Here is a 17,638-nt window from a genome sequence, read left to right on the forward strand (position 1 = left end):
TAATGACCTTTTCATCTACACTACATTCCTAGTGATTGCAAGTGTATATTCCCTACATGCATTATTACACTTGCCACCATACATTAGGTTGTGTAATGGGTTTAGCTAGTTCAAAATATGCCTGACCTATATCTGACATACTAACTGTCCAGGATGCAGATGTTACTGCTACATATTTCTTGATTGCATTTATATTTCTTTATCTACATATCTGGGGTGTTTTCACATGACATTTTCACTTCAATTTGTACAGAACCCTGCATTTCTTGACACACACTCACATTTCTGGGGAAAAATAACATGCTACACTTGTGCCAGATTTACTTATTCATGCCAGCCAGTAACTGACTGTTGTGGACTGTATTTATGTTTCACAGCTACTAGCACTTCCATCACCCACTTTATATGGGACTGCACAACTCTGGGTCCCAGCACCTTTTCAAACAGTACTGTTTGTATAATGCAAGGGTACAACAACATTTCAAACTCTGTGACACAGACACACTCCGGGTTTTAGACCTTTATTAATGACATTACACACTTTTCCACAGGCTCACTCCTTTATTTGTTTTAACGGTGTATATGGCAGACATGTTCAAGACATATTATACCTTTATTAATAGGTTAGAACACTCTTTTTTCAGGCTAACTCACTTATTTTATATGACAGTGCCTGCAGAGATTTTATTCCAGACATATGTTACCTTTCTTGATGGGTTACTACACTCTTTTTCTGCCTCTCTGATCTTTTTATCTGACAGTACATGCAGAGGACTTATTCAGGCAATTTTATGGCTGTATTATTGGACTACAACACTTTCTTTCATGCTCTCTCCCATATTTTATATGACAATACATGCAGATAAATCACTAACCTGCCTGGTGGCACAACCTTAGCAGCCTATCAGCATAGGCTTGCTGATTCGCAGCATGGTCACCTGCAGCTGTAAAGTAAATGAAGGGATATTGAGACATACCTATCCATTATACATACCCCATTATCAATTCTTACATACTGCATTCCATGGCTACATACTCAGTTGTGGGGCATCCCTCATCCCATGGACCTCCTGTATCCATTGGTTCAGGTGGTCCTGCTTTCATCTCTTCAGGTCTGCATGGTGGTGACGGACCTGCTCACCAGTCCGTGGAACACCTGTGGCACTGGTGAGGTCACAAGCTAACCGGTTCTAAGCCTCTGCCTTGTACTCCGTCCCTTGGAACTAGCCCTGCAGGAGTCTTGACTCATGACGGTGGACAAGGAGCCAAACCATGTATTTTGACTCCTCGATGCCCCAACTTTGAACTCGGAAGTGAGTTCCCTCTCCGACACCAGACATCCTAACTGCAGATGTGAGCTACAATCAGTTATGGCGTATATTCCCACCTGTGGGGCTTAAATATGCCGCATTTCCCGCACTTTTTTGTGATTGGCCATTTTGTAAAATTCTCGGCTGACTGCAGACCTGCTTAGTAATGGTTAAACTACCATTAGTAAGTATATGAATGTTAACAGTGGCTGTTTCCCCTATGTTGTCATGGCTTAGTGGTTCTGTACTTTGCTTCTGATGCACATAGTCCTGGGTTTGAACCTTGTCATTCATTTTATTTTCATACTGTCCAGACAGGCTAGGGGGTGTGGCTGCATTTAAGCAACTTTGCTCTATGTTGCTCCTTGGTGCCCTACGGTGCCCTGGTTGGCACGGCGCACACGTCCACACAAACACATTGCGCTGGGTAAAGCACTATTAAACTGTGGGCAGCTCTATTGCGCTGGGTGAAGTGCTATTCAACTATGGGCAGCTCTATTGCGCTGAGTAAAGCGCTATTAAACTATGGGCAACTCTACTGTGCTGGATGAAGCGCTGCTTAACTGCAGGCAATTTTATATTGGGATCCTTTAAAATATTTATTTTGTTCACTGATACGTTGGCCATTTCACTGCTTTTTAGTTCTGTTTAAACATATTTGTTAGGTATTATTCCATATACTGATTTAAAAAATAAATACGAAAGGGAGTGGTGGGACTTGAACCGTGAATGCCTCTTCTTTGTGCGAACGCTCTACCATTATGCTATTGCTATTTGGTGTGATTTGCATAAACATTCTTTCTTATGCTCTTCCATGTCATAATTGCTAACTGTAGCTAAGCAATGGGCACACCCGTGCACACACACGCAAATACGGACAGCTATTTTAGCAATTTAAAAAAAATTAATGTTATGCGTTTTAGAACTGTGATGGGGGTTTACAATATCAGACAGTGAGGTGTTGGGTTCAGGGCATTTGAGCGGACTCGCTCTTGTTTATTTGCTTTTATTTTAAACACTTGCAGGGGCGTGGACATTTAGACTGCTTGGCAGTTGGACACACCCCCTGCTTTCTTATTCATGGCCCTCTGACATCATACAATTTAATTGCAGCCTTCGAGTAAGACTTATTAAGTCTTACACAGAGGATTCGTGAATCCGGGAGTGTGTGTAAATGCCTGTCTATGGATGTGTTTAGGATCGCAGTGTAAACCATTATTGACCACAGCACAGGCTGTCAAATTGGAATGCTTGTTGGAGCTGATAGAATATACACCAGGTCATTCATATACAATGGGGTAAGTATACAGGCATTAGGAAAGTCAGGATGATCAAATTTTAGCTAATGTCATGGCTAAGAGCTGTCATAAAATTTGCACGTGTCCATTATAGAGAATCAATGTGTAGAAAAACTGGGATTGTTGTGTGGCAGCATTCCAGCCTGTGCTCAAGTGAATGATGCAGCAGTGTAGTGGGGTTAGTTGTTTTTTGGCAGCTGCAGTTTTACAGACTGGTCTTTGAGGACAGAAGTGAGATGTACAGAATGCATAATTGGCAAGGGAATGCATGTTTGGGGTAGCCTGCATTTCTGCAGGAGTGTTATGATAGTGGTGAGATGAATGGATCTGGCTGCAGCTCCAAGTAGTGTTGTGGTGTGAGTGGACCTCTGTGAGGCTGGCTACCATGAAGTGGTACAGAGGCTTGTCACAACTGTGCAGTAGTTTCTGCATATGCACATTGTAACCAAAAGCCAGCTTGTGGATACATCATGTAAGTGCTGTCTTGACTGCTGGTATATATGTAGGTGTATGCAATAATCTTCTCCTGTATTGACAGGTATTGGACAGTAATAGGCAGGTTTGAATGTTACATGTGACATCATGTGATGTGGATAATGCTGGCTGCAGAATGGATGAATATGACAAATGATTAGTGGCTGTTGTATTGTGCAAAGTGTGAAGAGATTGGATTGCTGTTACAAAAATATTGTTAGAAATTCACCTTGATAAGACTGAGTAATACATGGGATGATTTTGAGTAAGGTAAGAGACTTTTTTAGTCAGAGACTTGTCCAAACAGATGGTTCATGTAGTCAAACTGTTTGATATTGCCTGATAAAGGAAATGGACATTGCAATAGATAATTCCAATCTGCCTTGTGCAAGACTCGATACATATCTTTGTGTTGTTACATTATGTCAGCCGAGAATGTAAAGCAGAATTGTAAGCACTCTACAGACAGTAAAAAAATGTCTGGAAAAGTACTTGTTGAGTTGTATCGACCGATTGGTGATGACAGCGTAATTAGGTAGTGATGTGATGTGTTGTGTATGGTCCTTAAGATGGTAGGACAAATGCATATGCTCGTGTGACAGCTAATGACCAGAGGATATAAAGGCACACTGGCATTGTGCTCATAGTGACATGTCACCATCTAAGTTAAAAAACTGATACCACTTGTATCAGTTAACCAAATTATAGTATTACACAACATAGAGCAATCCTTCTTAAAGCTGTTACTGTACTGGTATAACAGTGGTTGGAGTTACAGATGAAGGGAAACCATTAGTGAAAGTCATTGATAAAGAACAGATGGATTAATGTTGCATGATGGTCTCAAGCATCCGATGACTTTTGTTTTGTGGGGCAGAATTAAAAAGACATGATTAGATTTCATATTTCAGTGCTTGTCTGGACTAGACAGGTGTGATATAATGTTGCAGTTACATTAACAGACAGTGTGAATGGCAACACGACCAACTGACCACCGCTGGTTTGTGTTGGTGGAATGAAGTACTACTTGGATTGATATTGCTTCTTGTTGACAAGGCCTATTTGTTTGGTGTGAGAGGCAGATAAACATAGCAATTGTATGCCTACAAAATCTTGTAGAAAAGACATGACAGTCAATGTAAGGCAGCACTTAAGTGACTATAGTACAAAGTCAGACTATTGAGATGGCACCATTTTGAGCTTTTACCCCCAGGCCTCCGCTGAAAATGTTCATCTTGTGCCCAGTCATAATAACCAGGTAAACAACTGGAAAATAAAATATATACTGCAGCTTGCAAAGAAATAGCAAACCTCTGGAGGTAGCCAGTAAAGTGAAGCAAACTAAACAGCCAGAGAAGCATGGAATTTTTTTTACACAGGACAAAATCTTTATTAATTACATCTGGTCACAGTAAATGTTAAATTTCAATATGTTCTTCATTACTAATGTACTAACACAGTGTATGGGAACATTGAAATTTGGTATGCATACTTGTACATTCTCCAAGACAAATGATGCTAAAGTGGTGTATTGCTTGCATAGTCCTCTGTTGTATTCGCACCAGGTACTTCTGGTGTACACTGCAGGAATAGAAAGATTAAAACATTGCCATGGCATCAAAGCTGGCAGTGCAACAAATTTGTAGTGACTTCACAAGTGAGAGTAGCTCTAAGCAAGCACTATGTGAAACCTGAACAAGCACCTATAATCATTCATTGCAGTTTCCGCACCTTGAGTCTGATAAACTATGGGCTGTTAGATAAACAGGACTAGCTACATATTGATGGATAATGGTGTATGGGCATGTAGGGTTGTTACTATACTGCAAAATTGCTTTGTAATAGTGGGGATTTTTGGAAGACATGAGCAAACACCAGTATATGACAGCAATAGTACCAATTGCACTGGAGGCTGACAAATGGATTTAGTAAGGCATTTTGTTCGTGCACATCAATATTTCAAAAGTCAGTCCTTGCAGTGTCATCTATTATCTGATTCAAGGTGAATTCACCTTGATGTTCTTGATTTAAAAAAGACTTTTTTGTGATAGGTGACATGTAAGCATTCAACAATGGCCACAGTCACTTCTGGACCCAACAAAAGGGAAGGAGAAATATAGTGATGTGGTTTGATATGTACAAAGAAAAATCCAGGGACACTACAGAAGTATTTTTGAAAGCCAACCAGTGGAGTAAAAACATATGTAGGCAGACATTGCATACCAACATACTTTGCAGATGTCAATCTCAATTTTGTAACAAGGTGGAAGCAAGTGATAACCTTGACACTTAAATTACTAAAGATCTAAACAACTGGTTCAGAGCCAAAATGTTTTATTCTGTAGCTCCTTGGTGCAAAACCTTCCAGGAGTTGCTACATAAACTGGATGTGAATGCAGTCAGGTAAGGCCATGGCTATAGTGCAGCAACAAAAAATGTCCCCTCTGTCAAAGGAAATGCTAGAACAAAGATTTAATTACATGAGTCAAGCACCCTGCTCAGTGAGATCTGCAATCACAGTACTTAACTTGTCAAATTACCCTCAGGACTTTGACAGCTAGGGAAGCTAAGTGTTATGGGGGGGGGGGAGAAGTAGATGGACTGGAATTTATTCTCTCACAAATTAGTGTCATTTAAACTTAATTAGGAAAAAAGGCAGCAGTAAACAGCAGTTTTGAGTGTGTTCTGTGACATCTGCACTGTTTCTGTTTTAAGTAGTCATTCAGCAGTAGGGAATGTTACTTACAAAGTACTGACTAAAAGAGAGCACAGTCTGTGCATGCAACATCTATGGAATGACAGGAGCTGTAGGCAAAAGGAGGCCTGCTGCTGCATTATGTAACATTTTTGAGACAAACATTGCATTCTGGGATACTGAATGGCAAACTGATTTATCAAAACCACGTCAAGAAGCTAGACCCCATGTGGTCAGAGTCTGGAATTACATATAAAAATATTTAAAATGCTGTAAATAATCCCAGAGTGCTGTTAAAATGTAGGAAACATCAAGCCATGATGAAATAAACATGTTTGAGTCTGTGGCTGCGGTACTCCTTTAATGGCTCTGTTGTTGGGATAAGTGACCTAACTTAATTACTGTGCCAGTCTTAGTAGATGTTGTGATATAACAGATGAGAAAAATGCAGGAAAAGGGGCAAATATAATTATTAAATTATGTTTTTTTTCTGTATGTGAAGTGCTTAGCCTTGGGTTACAGGAAAGGAAAAACACTTTTTGGAAAGAAAAATTTGACTTTTAGGTGGAGTTCTCCTTTAACACACCATTTGAATTGTTCAGCAAGATATTGTTTGCAAAAACATTGCAGCACCAAAAGGGAAAGTTATTAAGCCAACCATATCCTGCTTATGTCTTTATGTTTGTTGTACTCTTTTTTTATTGTACAGAGCATGAAAGGTTATGATTTAAAAAATGAGTAATAACATACATATGTTCCCATATGTCCCACAAAACATTGTTGCCATTCATTTCTGCACCTGCCTCTGTCACCCCTTCTCCAACAGTAAACTGTAACTGTGCTTCAACTGTGTTATTTAAATGTTGTGATTGTAATTCCTTTGTGGTGTGATGAGATAATGCTTACACGTGTAGGTAAATTTCAGACTGCTTTCAATGTTTCTAATCCAGCCATTAGCTTAGTGTTACTGTTTCTGGTACTCTATTTTATGTGTAACTGTTGATTACATATTGTTATAAGCCACCATTATCCTTTTTCTGTCATAAACTACTTGTCCCTGCCTCCATCTCATCCTGCCGATGTATCTTCTCTCTTCTGTATCATTATTCTTCCACCTCTTCTGCCTTTGCGAAATGTTAGATGCCAGGCAACAAATTTAACCAAGGCTAAATGGAAGTACACAGCTTATGACAATATCTTATGATTTTGTTTGCCTTCGGCCACATTTCTCTGCAGTGCTTTGTACTGCTGTGCTTAGCTATGTTTATTCAGTTTAATATACTTTTCCACAAGCTGATGAATTGACAGTACAGATTAAAGAGGTAAATAGGGTAATGAAAATTAATACATACATTCTTGTTTTCTGAAATGTGCTGAGAAATGTGAACTAGCAGAAGTACTACTTCTGACATGGTGTATTTGTATAATACTCAGATATAAATTGTGTTCTTGGAATGCTCTAAAGGTTCAAATCCAGATATATGAAAAATGTTTTAGAATGTTTTATATGACTCCTGTGGATGCAGTTTTGACTACACCTCCTTAACACATCATTATCCTGCTGGTAACTTAATGTACCTCCTGTCTATTATGAAGCCTGTCTTGTACAGATCTTGTATGACTAATTATGCTGATAAATCAAAAAGTAACAACACAAATATGTGCATAAATGACACAAGCACTTCTGTGTTATTATGTCTGTATTGTGCATTTTTGACACCAACTGTACAACTCTTCCTACCAACACTGTGTCATGCAATAAACCTCTGTGACTCAAAACTGTTTCTCTAACCCATGTTTCCACTACCAATAGCATGCTTGGCCCCTTATGTGTTTCATATAATACACCTGTAGCTTACATATAATGATTTACTAAATGCAACGTCCATGACAAATGAGTGAGTCATGACACCTGGCATATGACTGCAACACACGTCTTTTCTGTAATACATCAGATTAACACATGGTTGTATATGTATAATGCTTCTTTGCATGAAAGTCAGCACAGAGCAACACAGGTTACTGCTAATTGGCATTCTAAGTTCAACACTTCAAGATATGATTATGCATGCACTGTCATCAGCACTACTGCAATTCTGGCAGAGAGTAAATAAAAAAAAAAAAGCAAGTAATTATTGGTTTAGGTTACACAACCTTTGTATGTCTGTATTAATTTTTAACAGGTTATCTTGATTTCAGAGTGATGGTGACTTAATTATTTTGGTCAGTTAATGTGTGTCTGCTCTCCAATGGTTACACTTGCAACTTTGTTAAATCTTGGTTAACCTATTCACACATAATCCATCACTGTTATTCTGCAGTGCACTGTCCTGTGTAGGAGTTGTCTGTCTTGTCAATGCTCACTTGCAAGCATGAGACAAGACAAGTATGCAATCATCCTGGAATTAAGTGGCAGGAAAGTTTGATTGGTTTACAACTTTGAATTTCTTTGGCATCACATACTGTGAAACAGGTACATGTCCCTCACAGTAATGCAATGTATATGAAAGACAGTATCTAAATCTTAGTATAGAAGTATGTAACTACATGGGACAATCACAGTGTTGTTACATTGTCCTGTGTACACATATGCATTTGTTCCAAAATCTGTGATACACAGTACCATCTGTTACAAATGGTGAATTTTCAACAAGTACAAATGTACTTTTTCACATCCATAATTTCAGACTTCTGCTGTGGTGCTTGCAACTAATCTGTGCTCTCTAGATTGTGTAACTACATAGGTACGAGGTTTCATGGTCAACTTGTGAAGTGTGTGTGTGTGTGTGTGTGTGTGTGTGTGTGTGTGTGTGTGTGTGTGTGTGTGTGTGTGTGTGTGTGTGTGTGTGTGTCTGTCTTTTTCACAAGTAAAAAGAAACATGCAAGATCAACGGATCACTATCTGAAATACAAAACCGGTGAATAATTCAGGGATAATGCAAAACAACATTTATTCACTTAAAACAGACCACCATCTTCACAACATAGTACACAATCACATATCCAAGACATGCACACTATATTCATTACCCAATCCTGTTATTTCTTTGATTAATAAACAAGGAAAGCAGTAATAGTAGGCAGGATACATAATACATGCAATGTCTTTGAACTGTATAAAGGTGTACATGGCACAATGTGCACACCCCTCACATTCATTAAAAAGACATGGTGTAGTAGTCAATTATTCCAGGAGAAAAACTTTAAACACAGCATCCTTACACCACTTTTAACAAAAACATCCTCTCTGCAACACATGATGAGGCCATCCTGTCAAAAGTCTACTCTCTCCCCTTAAAAGTCAGACTTCTTATGTGGTACTTTATTTATTTATTTATTTGACATTTGTTAACCATGTTAGTCCAACTTGGCTAGTAGCCCATTTTCAGTGGAGACCTGAGAAGAAAAGCTCCAATAGAGACATTTACATTACAAACATTTCTAGCACATACATACAGAGTTTCAATACAGACTAAATTAGAGTAGTAATTACTTGCCCAATAGAGAATTATTATTATTATTATTATATATATATATATATATATATATATATATATATATATATATATATATATATATATATATATTATACATATGTTACAGAGAATACAGTAAATAGATATATAGAGGTTACAGAGAATACGGAAAAAAAGAAAAATATGGAGGATAAGTAGATGGAAGTCAGTGGAGAGGGGAAATTTAGTGGTGTAGTGGATTAGGTCGGGGCATGACAGGGACAAGTCTTAGTGTTAAGAAGGTAGAATTTTATAGGTTCATAAGTGTGTACTAGGCTAATGGCCCTGGAGCCTATATAAGCCTAGCCCAAGAAGATTCCTTGGCATCATGCTGCCCAAAGTTAGTTTCCAGTGCCCCTGTCAAGCAAGGCCACTGAAGTGATCCCAGGGATGAACTTCCTATTGCCCATCCACTTGTCAAGATTTCTCTTAAAGTGGGCCACTGAAATGCTCTGCTTGACGTGAATGGGAAGTTTGTTCCAGAGTATGGGAAGTCTCTGGGTTAGGAACCTGTCCATCCAGCATGTTCTGTTTATTGTGGTACTGATGTTTACCCTGGAGCATGTGGCATGGAGGGATTGGGATTTCTTTAGGTGTAGCATATCTAGCAGCTCTGAGTCAGACATGGCGTTGTAGGTCAGGCAGAGATCGTCTCTAAGTAGGCGATAAGAGACAGAGTATAGCTGGAGTTTTTTGAGACTGTCCATATAGGGCATATGTCTAAGGCCTAAGATCATCTTAGTGAGGTATTTTTGTGGCCTTGCCAGTTGTTGTACGTGTCTAGTGAGGTACATACCAAATGAGGTGTTGTACTCTATAACAGTTTTAATGAGGGATGAGTAGAGAGGGATTATGACCTCTTTCTTCCTGGATGAGAAACCTTTTGTAATGAGATGTGCCACATAGAAGGACTTTCTGACTGCAGTGGCAATGTGGTTATCAAAGGAGAGGTTGCTGTCAGCTTGTGTCCCCAGGTATCTTATCACACTTTCGGTGTTTAGTGGGCTACCACCTATGTGGTAGTTCATGGTCACCAAATTTTTCCCAAAGGGAATATCAATGCACTTTTTGGCATTGAGCTTAAGGCCATAGTTCTGGCACCAGTCATTGGTGTCAGTGAGGCCTTTTTGTAGAATGTCTACATCAGCTGGAGAATCAATAATGGCTCCCAGTTTGCAATCATCTGCGAACGTGGTCAGTCAGAGTCCCTTTGTGTTGGCTTCAACATCAGAGAAGTATATGCTAAACAGGAGAGGACCTAGGAGTGAACCCTGCGGGACACCACTTGTAACTGGTCGATAGATTTGTAGAGCTACTTTCACAGTGTGGGTTATATCAGTGAGCCAATTGGCAACCCATCTGATGACATAGGGGTTTATGCCTAGTTTAGTGAGTCTATCTATAATTCCTGAGTGAGGGATGGTGTCAAAGGCCTTGGCAAGATCTAGATAGGCTGTGTGAACTATCTTGCCCTCATCCACAGCTGTGGTGACAGACTTGAAGAAGTCTATCAGGTTGAACAGGCTTGATCTACCTTTCACAAACCCAAACTGCGTGGGGTCCAGAGTTTGGAGATTCTCTATATCCTTATTTATAAGGTCCATGATCATGCGCTCCATAGCCTTACATATCAGACTCATCAGGCTAATGGGGTGCTAGTTCCCAGGATCTGTAGTTGCTCCCCCTTTGTGGAGTGGGATGACCATAGCATTGTACCATTTGGTAGGAACAAAGCCCGAAATTAGACTGTGATTGAACAGGGTAGTCAGGTGTGGTGCCAGTTCACTTTGTAATTCATGTAGAACACAGCCAGGGATATTATCAGGTCCCATGGAAGCTGTATTCTTGGCTTTGGACAGTGCATTTTTTACCTGTGTAGCTATGATAATAGGGACTTGGCATTCCTCAGGTATTATTATAGGCCCTTTAGTGGGTGAAAGGGGGGTAAAGTTCGCACTGAACCTGTCTGCCAATATGTTGGCAATATCAGTTGGTTCTGTATATGTATTGCCATTGTGCTGTAACTCAGAGCAGATCTGAGTAATGCCATGTAGATTCTTGACATAACTATAGACTGCCTTGTGGTTGTCTTTAGAATCTGCAGCAATTTTGTTTTTGTAGCTAGCTTTAGAGGATTTGATGACGGATCTCAGTTTTTTGTTGAGGTTGACAAGGGAGTTTTTCCAGTCTTGGGACTGCACCCTTTTCTGCAACAGTTTTTTCCTTCTGTTGTAGAGTTTGTTTATGGTGGGGGACCACCAGATTGGCTTCCTTTTTTTGGAGGAGAGTGCCTTGGTTCTGTTTGGTATGGCCCGTTCCATGCATTTGTGTATGTGCTTAAACAGTGCATTGGTGTATGATTCAGTCATGCACCTATTTTCCATTTGCACGGGTGTCGTGTAGTTAGCCACCTCTGTTTTTAGAAGTCCAAAATTGGCTTTGGAGAAGTTTTTTTTACAGTGGTTTCCTTTGGGGGGGGGTGAGAGTGGGATGTGGATATCCATGGTGATTAGCTTGTGATCAGATCTGACCAGGGAGGAGTTGATTACTGGTGTAGAGCAATGGTTGCCCATGTTAGTAATGACCAGGTCAAGGATCTTTCTACCCCTGGTGGGGGTATGAATGACTTGGTCCAGGGTGTTGGAATTAATGAATTCCAGAAAACATTGAGCAAGTGTGTTGGTACATGAGTAATTTTCCCAGTTAATGGAGGGTAGTTAAAGTCTCCCAGTATAAGGATATTGGGTTGTACCCTAATATTTTCCAGTGTGTTTAGGAATGTGGAGTGGGAATCTTGGGACATGATGTGGGATCTATAGCAGGCTACAACCTGGATTGCTGTTTTACTCAGTGTTAGTTGTACCTGAAGTATCTCTGATGTGTTATGTTGGGCTACTAGTCTGGAGGTGTGCATATCCTTTATGAATATGGAGACACCACCGACTTTAGTGCTTTGGTCCAGGTTTAGGGGCAGAAAAGTGTGGTATGAATTATAGCCTGGTAGTGATGGGGTGCACTCCGGAGCCTTGAACCAGGTCTCGGTCACTGCACAGATGTCGATGTTCTCCATTTTAAGGTGTGCTTCAAGCGAGTGCATTTTGAGATTTAGACTTCTAGCATTGAGTAGCATTACCCTCAAATTTTGTTTGTTTGTAGCTGTTATGGTGGTAATTTTGTCTTCAGGACATTGCCTAAAAAAAGCACTATAGGGGTGGTAAGAGCCTTGGCCAGTATCTGGAATCCCTGGGGTGACAGGTGCAGGCCATCTCTGGTGAAGCATCAAGGTCTGTTGATCATGTCATCCCAGGCAGACAGATACTGGATCCCCTTAAAATGACACCAAAAACTTAGCCAATTTTTGAAGTCAATCATTTTATCCTTATACTGTGGTATCATTCTGGGTGAAGGCAGGATGCTACTCAGAGCTAGGGTTCTACCTTCCTGGGCTACAAGATCCAAGTGCTCCTTTATGTCTCTTTTCATGTAGTCCAAGGAGGTACATCTCAGGCCATTCACACCAATATGGACAATGGCAGAGTCATATTTATACCTGGTGTGGAGTGACCTAAGTGCATGCATTATGTGGCAGATGTTGGCACCTGACAGGCAGCTGACCGTAACTTTCTCCTTATTCAACCTAGTGAGTGGGATATCAGTGTGCCTTACTATTGAGTCACCTATGACTAGTGTATTAGGTAAGTTGTTTTGCCTTATGGGCTTTGGTTGAGTGGCACACTGTTTGTGTGAGCTATGTGTCTCATGGTTTGTGCTGGGATGTGGTGGTTGTTTGCATTTCTGCCTCAGAGGTCTCTCTTTGGGCAGATTTTTATTGAGAGCCTCCGCAAAAGTAGGTGCGTGTTTTGTGTTACTATGTGAGGGCTGTGGTGGTGTATGTTTTGTAGGGCTATGTGTTGAATGTGGTGTGGTGCAGGTGTTAAGCTTCTCTTGACTGGCCAATCCAGTCTTGGCTGGAGAGTGCTTGGCTTCCAATTTGGCTATATATGTGCATCTCTCACAAGTCATAGTGTTGGGAGTTAAGAGGAGAGGGTTGTCTGTGTACATGAGGCAATTGCTACATTGCCTCAGGATGCCCAAGTTCACCAGGTTGATACGTGAAAGCACAGGGAACTGACCTTTAGATGTGCCTGGATATGAGCTCAATATATTAAGTACTGAAGCCTTTCACAGGAAAAATGTCAGTCAAAGTGTCTGAGTCTGTACACAACACTGTCAAACACTTGAGGGAAAACTAATACGTAGACCCTGAAAATTTAAAGATGAAGTATTTAGGCAGATTTTCTAAAGTAAGGAAGAAATCAAGCAGTACTTACTGAAAATAAAGAATTAGCTTGTCAAGAATGATAAAAAGAGGGGAGTCGTATGAATGGCTGCTGCCTGGCTACTACTAATGCTGGTCTCAGCACAGCTTCACTCTGTTGGGATACAATACTCCTTTGCTTCTTCTCTCACCAGAAGCAAAATGTTAGCACCAATCCCAAGAAGAGAAGCAGGACATGGCCTGTTTGGTGATTCACAGTCTTGTCCCAGATGATGCAAGGGTCTGCAGGCTTCTAGCCTTTTTCTGGTAGATGCCTCAAATAGCAACCAGACCAATCAGGTATGTTAAGCAGAGACACTCACTTTCCAACCAGAAAGAGTCAGGAATCAATGCACTCTGCTCCTACTCTCACCAGGACCAGAATATAAGCACAGATTCCAAGCTGTCACCTATAAAGCAGTTATTAAGCTTTCTGGTGATCAGCAGTCTCCAGGAAATAATGTAACTGCACTGCTTCTCTCACCAGGAGAAAACAGAAGCACTAATCCCAAGATGACTACTGAGAGACAAAATTTGGGCTTTCCAATAACTGGTGGTCTTGCAATAGATGCTTAAAGGTAAGATAAAAAATGGTTTATCCTAAATACTGTAGTGTGCCCTAAAGGAATTAGATGTGAAAGTAGGTAACTTAAGTTTTAGCTGTACAAAAGTTAAGTTTTAGTGGATATTCACTATTTTTAAAACAGCAAGATAGATTGAAAGGGGGTAGTCACTTTTTTATTCTGGTACTATGGAATACAGTAAGATGGTCAATAAATTTAAATAGTTGAAGAGGAGTGATTTCACAAAATGATAATTTTGTGCTTACTCACACCAACCAGTAAAAGCAGAGAGGAAATGAGATAGATAGTCAAATTAACATAAGGGGCAGGCAACTAGAAAGACAGTTGTGTTTAAGAACACAACAGTAACCGGGTAGGAAGGTGGGAAAAATTTCTATCTGACTCACAAGAGACAGAGCTGTGGTGTCGTTTCAAGTTTTAATATGCAGTTAAAAGCAGAATACAAGTAAAACACAGTGTAAAGAAAACAAACACAGTATACAAAATAGAAAAAAGGCAATAAAGTAATACAGAATACAACAAATACAAAGCAAACTAACCTTTCCCTCACAGCAAACTGTAGCAGAGTCTGGGTGAGCCTTTCCAGTATAGCTCTGAAATGTTTCCTTTTTGAAGTGTTTGGGGTGGGGAATTGATCTGATGTGGGAGGGGAGTTTGTTCCAAGTTTGGGCTATGGAGGATTTGTACAGTAGTTTGCCAGCAGTTTTATTGGAGTGGTAGATGTTCAAGAGTAATTGGTTGGAGGTGTGTAGAGTACATTGAGAGGTATAATAGGATACCAGAGAGGAAAGGGTGGGGCAGGTGGATGGTTTGTATACTATATCATGTAAGATTTGTAACTGAGATAGCAGAAGTTGTTGAGGGAATTGAGTTGGTGGCAAATCTGGCTACTTTGTGATAGGTTTGCTGGAGGTTGTGGTTTGTAAGTTGGTAAGGATTGGGGCAATGTAAAGGAGGGAGGAGTACAGCCTGAGTAAGGGAGAGTCTAGCATTGGGAGTAAGGAATTTTCTATTTCTGTATAGGAGACCTAGTTTTTAGTGACTTTTGCTTTGTAAGACATGTAAGTTAAATTTGAGCTCATAATCTATGATGGTACTAAGGAGCTTAGTGTGTGGTTCAGGTTCAAATGATGGTGTTGTTCAAGGATGTGATGTGAAAGGTTGACTTATGTTGGGAGAGAGGATGAGGGAGGAAGAGCAGGAGTTTATTTTTTGGGGGGGTTAGGATAAGTTGATTAGCAGATAGCCATTTTTCAGTGGATAGAATGGCATCTTGAGTTTGTGTGTGGAGATCAGAGATATTTTTTTGGAAATAGAGATGTAAGTCGAATCTTCAGCATATTGTATAAGAGAGGATAGTTTGCAAAATGTGTGAAGATCATTAGTGAAGATGTTAAATAGAAGGGGACCCAAGATGGAGCCTTGGGGTATGCTAGATGTAATGGGAAGTGAGGAGGAGCAGGAAGAGAGCCAACAGACAGATTTTTGCCTGTTAAACAGATAACTGGTGAACCATTGAAGTGAAGGAGTGGAGAGGTTGAGGTTAGCAAGTTTAGATACAAGAATGGGGTGGAAGATGGTGCCAAAGGCTTTGGATAGGTTGAGGAAAAGGCAGGTTATGAGTTGGTTGTTATCTCTGGCCTCCGCTATCTTGTGGGTAAAAGATAAGAGGGTGGTAGTGGTGCTGTGGTATGGCTGAAAGCCATGTTGAGTGGGAGTGAGAAGGTTTTCCTGTAGGAGAAAGTTTAATAGTGAGTATGGATGCATTTTTCAAGTATTTTAGATAGTGGGGAAAGTATAGCTATGGGTCGGTAGTTGGACAGGTCAGTAGCATTTCCTCCTTTATGCAGAGGGATGGTAAAGAAGGATTTCCAAATGTCAGGGACTGTAGCTTTTTGGACCGATCTATTGATTAGTAGGGATACAGGGAAGGCTATGGATTCACCAGCTAGTTTTAGGAACTGTGACTAATACTGTGCTCTGTAAATTACATAACTAGATAGGTAGGAGGTTCAACGCCCAACATGAGACTTGCGTGTGCATGTGTGTAACCCTTGGTGCTGTAGCCACTTACCCTTAGGAAAATGCATTTAACTTTGCACACAACTTCCTTATCCCACTTTTAACAGAAGCATCCTCTCTGTAACACACTGATGAGGTCATCCTGTCAAATGTGCACTGTCTTGCCTTAAGAGTCTGACTACTTCTGTGGCACTTGCAACTAATACTCTGCTCTACAGATTGTGCATCTAGATAGGTAGAAGGTTCAGTGCTCAACATGGGAAAGGTGTGTGTCCCCTTCTCTTGAGGGGAATTCATTTCAATTTACATGCAGCTTCCTGAGCTCACTTCATATAGAAACATCCTCTCCGCAACACAATGATAAGGTAATCCTGACAAAAGTGCACTTGCTCCTCTCCAAAGTCTGACTTCTCCTGAGGTGTGTGCAATTAATACTGTGCTCTATAGATTGAGTAACTAGATAGATAGGGGTTCAATGCTCAACATGGGAAACTTGTGTGACACTTGGTGCTGTATTTTCTTCCTCTGTGGAAAATATCGTTAACATTGCACACAGTTTCCTTATCCCACTTTTAAGTTTAACATCTTCTCTGAAACACATTGATAAGGTCATCTTGTCAAAAGTTCAGTCTCTCCCCTTAACAGTCAGGCTTCTCCTGTGGTGCTTGTCACTAACATTGTGCTCAACATATTGTGTAACTAAATAGGTAAGAGTTCTCATGCCCAATATTGGAGTGTGTGTGTGTGTGTGTGTGTGTGTGTGTGTGTGTGTGTGTGTGTGTGTGTGTGTGTGTGTGTGTGTGTGTATTCAATACTTTGTTCTGTACCCACTTCCTCTGAGGATAACTCATTTCACTTTACACACAGCTCCCATATTCCACTTTTTACAGGAACATCCTGTCTGCAACACAATGATGAGGTCATACTGACAAAAGTGCACTCTCAACTTTTAAGACTCAGACTTTTCCTGTGACACTTGCAACTAATACTGTGCTCTATAGATTACATGCAACTACATAGGTAGGAGATTCTATACACAACTGGAGGTATAGAGTCAGGTGAGCATGCCCTCCAAAGCAGCCATGCTCAGTCATTTTCTACTCTGCAAAAGCATTTTAAACTGCTAGATACTACTGTCCCCCAATCCCACCATTCACAAACACATCTGTGCAACCCACTGATGACAGCATTCTTTCTAAGGTACACTGTCAAACTTGTCTGACTTCTCCCATGGTGCTTCTGTTTCTTACACTATTCTCTAAATTGTGTAAATAGATATGCAGGAGGCTTGAATACAGAAGTGATTCACTTCTACAACTGTGTGTGACTGTAAATGAATTCAGGATTGGTTTATACACATTTGCAGTGGCAACATTTACAACCCCAGATGGATGTAAAAGTCATTTTGCCACAATACTTTGC

This window comes from Protopterus annectens, chromosome 12.part0 (assembly GCF_019279795.1).
Source record: "Protopterus annectens isolate FY-2018-M chromosome 12.part0, PAN1.0, whole genome shotgun sequence".
Taxonomy (NCBI): domain Eukaryota; kingdom Metazoa; phylum Chordata; order Ceratodontiformes; family Protopteridae; genus Protopterus; species Protopterus annectens.